Here is an 8723-nt window from a genome sequence, read left to right on the forward strand (position 1 = left end):
AACATGCACTACTTATAAACCTAATTTAATATGTTTTGGTACATTCTAATACAATGAAGAGAAGGGTAAGTTATTAACTCACTTTTAATATATTATATTTATAGAATTAATGAGAATGCCTACTTAATTTTATATTATAATTTTATTATTAAATTTTGAAACAAAAAGATAATAAACTATTTTTGTCTTAGTACTTGTAAAATTCTTGTATTTTGAAAAAAATCCATATTTATATTTTGATGTATATCTATAACGTTCATGCAGCTATGGAGATGGTAAAGTTTAGATATATTGTCTTTACAAGTGTCAATTAATTTACTCAAAAAAATTCCACTTTCCTTTTACAAATTCAATTAACATATTGCACCTCTAACTATCATCTCTTAATGTAGTTTAATAAAAACAATAGTGGTTTTGGTGTTCTTGCCTTGTAGATTTATTATTTATAGATTAGTATTTGTTAATTGTAATGTGTCTTGTCTTAAGAAATGTAATATGGAGGGAACTCCATAAAATTGGTCATATAACACCTAATGTATTGAGCCAATTATAATGATAAGTTATTTTTAAGAATATTTTTAATTGATAAAAACTATATAAACTTTAGAAATATTGAATCAAGGTAGAAATAATTAGTGGAAGTTTGCAAAACTAATTAAGAAAAGTGAATGCAATAGTACTAGCCTACAAGTACAATAAGCCTCATTTTCAATGTTACTACATATTTGAAAAAGTGTCAAGATCTATGATAAAATTAGGAAAAAGAGTTTAAAAAATTAAAATAAAACTCAAAATTCAACATATATCATAACAAATTTAAATGAAATTATGATAGTTTTACATAATATAATAATAAACATAATTATGTTGAAAAAATTACTCACAAATATTTCAAATGTCAAATATGAATAAACCATGCTTAAAATATTTTTGTTATATGTAAATCTAAATTTATATTATTTAATTTATTATATATTTAAGCTAAATATATAAATATATATAATTATTCAAAAGATTATTATATTTTTAAAAATACATAAATAATTTAATTGTTTCAAACTGAAACTTATATTAATTAATAATTTCAAACTCATTTGTTGACAAATTTTTTAATACATATTTAAAAATTAATATTAAATTCAATAATGTTATAATTGACAAACTTTAGTAACATTTGTTTTTAAATATAAAAATAAATTTAGTAAATGTTATAAATCTTGTTAAATTTTTGAAATGTAATTCTAACTATATATTTAGAATTATTGACCCTTATTATATAGATTCAAATGAGCAATTACATCAAGCAAATCTAAATGCACTAACAATATTTTCTAAGAACAATAACTAGTAAAATTAAACTAATATTTATCTCAAACATGAAAAATTTCCTTTTAAATATTTGTAAATGTCTCAAATATTAAAACATAAAAATTATGCCATTTAGAAAATAAATTATAAAGTTGGATCACAAAAGTCACACACCTAAATGTTTAAATGAATACGAATCAAATACATTACCAAATCAAGGAAAAAAATAGAGAATTTTAACTTAACAAAATAAACTTTGTGCATCACAAAACCAACAGTGTATTTCTTCATTGCACCTAACATACAACAACATATCACAAATTTATTTGATAGAGGTTTTACGAATAGCTTACTCCTAATATCTAATCTAAGTTCAAAAACATGAGCAACCCATTTTTTGGGCACCGCCCTCATTTCTTTCCTTGTGGCAAAAAAAAACAATTATCTAACATTTATTTTTCACCGCCAGTTTGTGGTTGTCAGATTTGGCAGAGGGGGCGTATTCGCAAGAGTGTGAAAAGACAGCAGAGTATGTTCGTGTAGGCGTCATTGCAGGAAGGACACTATAGTGTCAGAAAGGACGGAAAGGGCGAGCATCCGGGCAGTCTATCCTCCTACTTGGATAGCTATTGCCCTTTAGAAGGAGTATGTCAACCTTTTTCTCCAATATACACTATCTTAAATCATATTGTTTACTAGGGATATTTAACCCTCTCTTGTTCTAGGATAGTATTCTTATTTCCTATATCTATGGTTTTCTTTGAGGGTAAGATTTTTTGCAATTTACTTATGTTTGGACAATCTCACTAAAGAACCTCTCATCTTTGGATCTTGTCCCCTGAAGACACCGATCTTTATGCACCTTAATTTTCTTATTTGATTAATCATTTCCTTCTCCACCAAGCAAAGTAGGTTGATATTTTTTGGGTGGAGGGGTGTGGGTGAGTCTTCAACCGTGCTAAAATCCCTCAAATGTTGTTCATGGGTTCACTATGTAAAATCTTAGGGGGGAGTCATCCACCTTTATACTTGATCATGTTTCATCTTGAACAACTTCCCCTTGTCTTTACATATGTCCTTTACAATCCTATTCATGAGAGTAACCAACCTCAACAGAGTGGTATGGTTATCAACATTAGCTCCAAACATGGTTTTGAATTCATTCTCCACTTTACCACAGACCACCATTTGAGGGATGGTGCTAAAAAATCTTCCCACTTGAATAGGTAGACATCTCCAAAAACATCGATCATGGTGAAAAATTATTTCCCAAACAATATTTTAGATAAGTAACCCTTACAGAAAACAACTCAAAAGGACATTAGAGGTGCCTTTGGTAAAGGGAGGCTTTGTTAGCCCTTTGTCCTAGTAGATAATTTTCCTTGAGGGGGCCTACAATCAAGGATTGGCATAGGTTTGACATTAGATTGTGGCATTCTCATAAATGAGTACATGAGTTGTATTCCCCACTTTAGACTACAAAAAAAGTTCGAGAGTAATCTTACAACAAAGACATTAACACATAAATGTGCAATACTAACCTAGTTTTGATTATTATTATTTTCTTGAATTGGTGCACAAATAGTGCCCAAAAGAGTTCTTAACCCATTAGAACACTTGCTCGTCCTAGTGTATTTTTGTTGCTACAAATTTGCCTTAGTTTTTGGTAGATCAAAAATTTGACCCCACCTAAAGCACTTATACAATGCAAAATAAGCAATAATTAGCGGAGGTGAAAAAGTGCACAAAGAATGGGCTACTTTCATCTACAATTGGATTTCCATCATTGTATGAACTAAAATTTGATAATGTAGTCAATGAGTGATGTTGCATGAAACCAAGTAAATCATATTAGAATAACTAATATACCGTTGTTTTTTTCATGTTTTAACTATTTTCCTCTTATTATACCTAGATATTTCCTAGTTTTAAGAAAAGAATTGTTCGTCATTTTTCTAATACATGTATATGTCATCTAGCAACACATGTGTATTAGCAAATTAAATTTGTAAATATTTAAATTATTTTCTAATGTTTATATATATGTATATCATGGGAAGGTGAGAAATTAATCTATATTTAGATGTTTGTATGCATGTATATCATGTACAACGTGCATATAAACTTTCGTCCTATCTTAACAAAGAACTTTGAGTCTACTTTTCCTTTATCTTTTGGTGTTATTCTTTTATTATCCAAGTCTTTATACATTTGAGTGGTTTAGGTGTTTTAAGTGTTTGTCACTCAAAATGTTATACTTCATCATCCTAGCATATTTAACCTATCTTCTTTGCCTTTATTCCCTTTCTTGTTGAGCTACTAGACTTACCCCATCCTAGTATTCTATCCCCTTCCACTTCACTATATTGTCAAAATTATCCATCTATGGGCCCCCTTCTTGTCATATCATCAATAATCACTCTAGTCTCATAAGAGTCAAACTTCTCCTCGACTCCCACATTTTGAAACTCCTACCTCGTTGCACTATTCATCCAACCTATCACTTGATCTATTAGCACAATATAATGTTTATCCTTGAGAGGAGGCTCTTATTAGGGTTCTATTTTTTATCATGCTATTTATTAGATGATGTGATCTAACATGCACCTTGTATTGCTAGAGCTATGCTTACTACCCTGGCTACAATTAATGTGATAGCTAAGGTCAGTTTGTTCTTCTCACTGTTATTCTCAATGGTTCTTGTAGGTTCAAATATATTCATTCATATCTCCTTGACACCTGACCTCTTTTGAATGTGGAAATAGATTTTGAGTGTGATTTAAAGGTTATGAGTGTTAATTTGATGGTCGAGAATGAATTAGGAAGAGGTCAAGGGTAACTAGAATTCAAATTGAATGATAAGTAGGAGATATTTTCCACACCAAGTCAAAATTTGATATTGCTATGAAGATTCAACATATAGTTTTTTAATCAAACGTATTTCAATCCATGCCTAACGAACAATAGTTTACAAGAACATTTTTCTCATATGAATGAATGAACACTTTGCAATGATTCATGTATGTGATGCTTACAAAGGTGAAATATTTGACCTTTTAATTATCTATCCTAATATTACTAAACCTACCTAATTTAATAATAAAAACCAATGTAGACGAACTAAAAGAGTAAGGAGAGCGAGATATCATGAAATATGGGAAAAAAGAGATGGAGGAGAAGACATTGGAAACAATTAGTAGTGCAGATTGAATAGTAGCTCCGCGCATTCAAAGCTTAGGGGATAAAGAACTCCAGCGTTGGAATGGTGTATTGCTTCTTTCACTTGCAAAGCCATTTGAGATGCAGAGAAGAAATATAATTCCAAGTGCAACGGCGCGGGCGTTGAAATTGGCGGAAGTGTTCGGTCTGCCATAGTTATCGAACAGGCGTGTCCTATTGTCGTTCGTATTTACTTTTCGTGCTCGGGGGCAGAACATTTACTCCCACATTCGGTGCGCAAATTAATATTAAACACTTTAAATTGAGTAACTGACAACAGAATTAAAAGAAAATTAGCATGGCCACTGCGCAAGGATGATACGCATAAATCGAGAAATGGTCAAAAAGAAATTAACGATATTTGTCGACTTTTTATATTAAAATATTATTGTTGTTTTGTAGAAGATATTTGCCAAATTTTACATTACAAAGTACTGTTTTCTGGAGAAAAAAAATTGGGAAATTTTAATATTAAAATTATATTGTTTTGTGAGAAGACATTTGCGAGAAAAGATTTCGAAAAATTGAATATCAAATTGCCAATATTCTCGATTATTTTTGTTAAAGATTTTCTGAAAACTAAAATAATAAAATAGAAAATTTTGAACATCAATTATTTTTATCAATATTATCGTTATTATTATTTTCTAAGTAATTGGTTGAAGTCTAGATTAAAAAATTAACGATATTTGTCGACTTTTTATATTAAAATATTATTGTTGTTTTCTCGAAGATATTTGCCAAATTTTATATTAAAAAGTACTGTTTTCTGAGAAAAAAAATTGCGAAATTTTAATATTAAAATTATATTGTTTTGTGAGAAGACATTTGCGAAAAAAGATTTCAAAAAATTGAATATCAAATTGCCAATATTCTCGATTATTTTTGTTAAAGATTTTCTGAAAACTAAAATAATAAAATAGAAAATTTTGAACATCAATTATTTTTATCAATATTATTGTTATTATTATTTTCTAAGTAATTGGTTGAAGTCTAGATTAAAAAATTAACGATATTTGTCGATTTTTTATATTAAAATATTATTGTTGTTTTCTCGAAGATATTTGCCAAATTTTATATTAAAAAGTACTATTTTCTAGAGAAAAAAAATTGCGAAATTTTAATATTAAAATTATATTGTTTTGTGAGAAGACATTTGCGAAAAAAGATTTCGAAAAATTGAATATCAAATTGCCAATATTCTCGATTATTTTTGTTAAAGATTTTCTGAAAACTAAAATAATAAAATAGAAAATTTTGAACATCAATTATTTTTATCAATATTATTGTTATTATTATTTTCTAATAATTGGTTGAAGTCTAGATTATTTATTCATTTTTTATTATTATTAAGATTAATTGTTATTATGTGTTAATCTCAATTTAGCTAGACTATTGCCTATCAATAGTATTATTATTATTTTTTAAAATAATATGTAAAAAATATATAAAATTAAATGTACAATTTTGAATATTCAATTATAATTGTCAATATCTCTCCTCAAGGAATTTCAAAAATAAAATAAAATATTTGAACATCAAATATTTAGATTTGTAATTTACTAGTTCAATCTATGTATTTGATTAAAAAAAATTGTCAATCAATTTGTAACCCAAAGTTAAAATAAGGATTCATACAAAGTGTGATGATTAAGTTGTTTCAAAGTCTTTATTGTACCTCTACTTCACTAATAAAAAAATAGAAAAAATTAAACATCAATTAGGGGAGATGATCTAGTAGTCGTGCACATTCCATGTCTACCATTATAGATCTCCCCCAATTATCACTCATAAAAAGTTCCCAAATATGATAGCACGTGTACTAATAGTCGATCACACATATACTAATAGTTGATCATTTTTTAGCTCTCTTGGTTGCCGATTGGTCCATTTGTGCAGAAAGTTTTTTTTTTTTGGCGAGTGACTATTGGGGGGTGATCATAACAGTTCCAAAAGAACGTTTTAAATGGCACTTTTAGACCACCTCACACTTTACAAGTTCTACGGAGAGCTCTGTAAATGCAAAAAAAATCAAAAGATTAGCTTTAAGCTCTTCACTCACCTACAAAGGTTCACCGAAAAAATTAACAAATTTCAACATATGGATTAGGAGTTCTAGGCGCTTGATGTTAGCCTGGGGGGCTAGTGGGTCATCTCCCCTTTGTGTTATCAAAAGATTTAAATTCATAATTATACAAACATTAAATGTTTTGTGCAAATCTTATATTATAATGTTTGGAGTCTTTTATTTTTTTAATCATATATGTATTATTGAGGACAAATGTATATATCAAATACAATGGAGTTTGTTTTATTTATATATTTGTTTATTTATGAGTAATTGATAGGGGCAAGGATCCTAGCCTCATCACTTATGGTGTTAAGAGTTGGCTAGACGAAGGGCCCATTGACTTCATTCTCAAAGTTCAATCTTTATATTTGATAATAATAAAAATGTCAAACAATTTGTTTTAAAAAAATACAATAAGGGTCCATACCAAGTGCAACGGTTAAGTTGTACATTATTAATTATGCCACCAAGGTTCAAGTCTTTATTGGGTTGATAGTGAACCATTACGACTCATATTGTGCCCCACACTCATGCCTGAAACCCCTTCAACTAAGAGCTAAGGTCTGAGGGGTAACCATTACACCAAAATCGTCTAGGGCACGATCTCAACCTCAACCCTTATGATGTCATAGTCGTGCACTCAACAAGACTTGATTCCTAGTGGGCTCACTAAGAACTATTCAACTTCACCAGTGGACCAATGGCCCATTGACCACAATTCTGTTTTCAAAGCTCAATCTATATGTTTGAAAAAGTTAGAAATAAATTATAAAAGTTAATATTTTTGTTTTCAATACAATTTAATATAAATTAATTTTTATGCTAATCAAATGTTGGGAATAAATTATTAAAGTTGGTATTTTTTTTTAATACAATTAGACAAATTAATTTTCGTACCAATCTTTATTATAATGTTTGGAGTCTATTGTGTGGAGGGGTGTGAGTGTGGGGGTGTGTTATAGAGGGGATATGTATACATCAATTTCAATTATTTAACTTAATTAGACCAATAATCAGAAAAGAAAAGAAAAGAAAAACAAAAACAAAACAAAAAAAACCAATTATTAAGAATTGAACCTTGAACGCATTTAGTTGTTGATCTATCAACTGTGAGATTGTGTCTTTTATAGATTGTTAAGTCTAAGCTATATTTAGAGAGATTTATTGTCAAACATCACTTGAATGACTACAATGATTATATTAAATTGTGGGTAGTGATCCTCATGTTCCTTTTGATACATGCAATACATAACTTATAAGACCATTATATTCGTGTAAAAATGAAAAATGTTCTTTTTTCTTTTCCATTTCACTCTTGAGTAAGCAAGACAAGCTATAAAGGCATTTTATGGAGATCAAGATTGAAAGGGAACTCAAACTATCCATTGATAATGAAAAAATTTGAGCAAAATAAATGCAAGACAAATCAATGAGTTGTATTTGTGCCCAATCTAGTAATTGCTTGAGTTTGGAAGTCTTTACCAACAGGGGAAACAACCCATTAGCCGACCAGGCTAACTTCATGCACCTACAATCCTAATTCGTATATATCAAAATTTGTTGATTTTTTCGGTGAACCTCGATAGATGAGTGAAGAGTTTCAAGCTAACCTTTCAGCTTGCTCACATTTATGGAGCTCTTTGTAGAACTCATAGAGTGTGAGGTGGTCTAAAAGTGTCATTTTAAGACTTTCGCCTGATACCCTCCACTAAGACCCCCCCAATAGTTGTTGTAGTACTTTTTGCACAAATGGGCCAATCAACAACCAAGCAAAATAAAAAATGATCAACTATTAGTACATGTGTGATAGGCTATTAATACATGTGTGATCATTTTTTGGAGCTTTTTATGGTGATAATTGGGAGGAAAGGTAGCGATAATTAGGGGTTTGGACGTGGCGGCAATGCGCACATGTGCGACAACTGGCTTGTTTCCCTTAATTGATATCAATTTCATTCTCGTCTTTAATATTCTTTATTGGTGTACTAATTTTATTCTAATATTTTTTTTAACTATTGAATCAGATTATCATAAATTCTATTATCAATTTATGATCTCGTGATTAAAAGGTGATTTTTTTTATTTCTTTAATGAAATTATTTTTAAGTATTGTTTCAATCTCAAT

The 8723-nt window shown here is 29.2% G+C and overlaps 1 non-coding gene across 1 annotated transcript; it reads left to right on the forward strand.

Annotated features, from left to right (window-relative positions):
- The first annotated feature begins 4775 nt into the window (after window positions 1-4775).
- LOC149571833 (U6 spliceosomal RNA) lies at window positions 4776-4878 on the forward strand. Its single transcript, XR_016361360.1, has one exon. It is a non-coding gene; the product is annotated as a U6 spliceosomal RNA (small nuclear RNA).
- Window positions 4879-8723: the final 3845 nt, after the last annotated feature.

The sequence above is a fragment of the Cupressus sempervirens genome, chromosome 2, assembly GCF_028749045.1.
Source record: "Cupressus sempervirens isolate cs-2001-9-10 chromosome 2, ASM2874904v1, whole genome shotgun sequence".
NCBI lineage: Eukaryota > Viridiplantae > Streptophyta > Pinopsida > Cupressales > Cupressaceae > Cupressus > Cupressus sempervirens.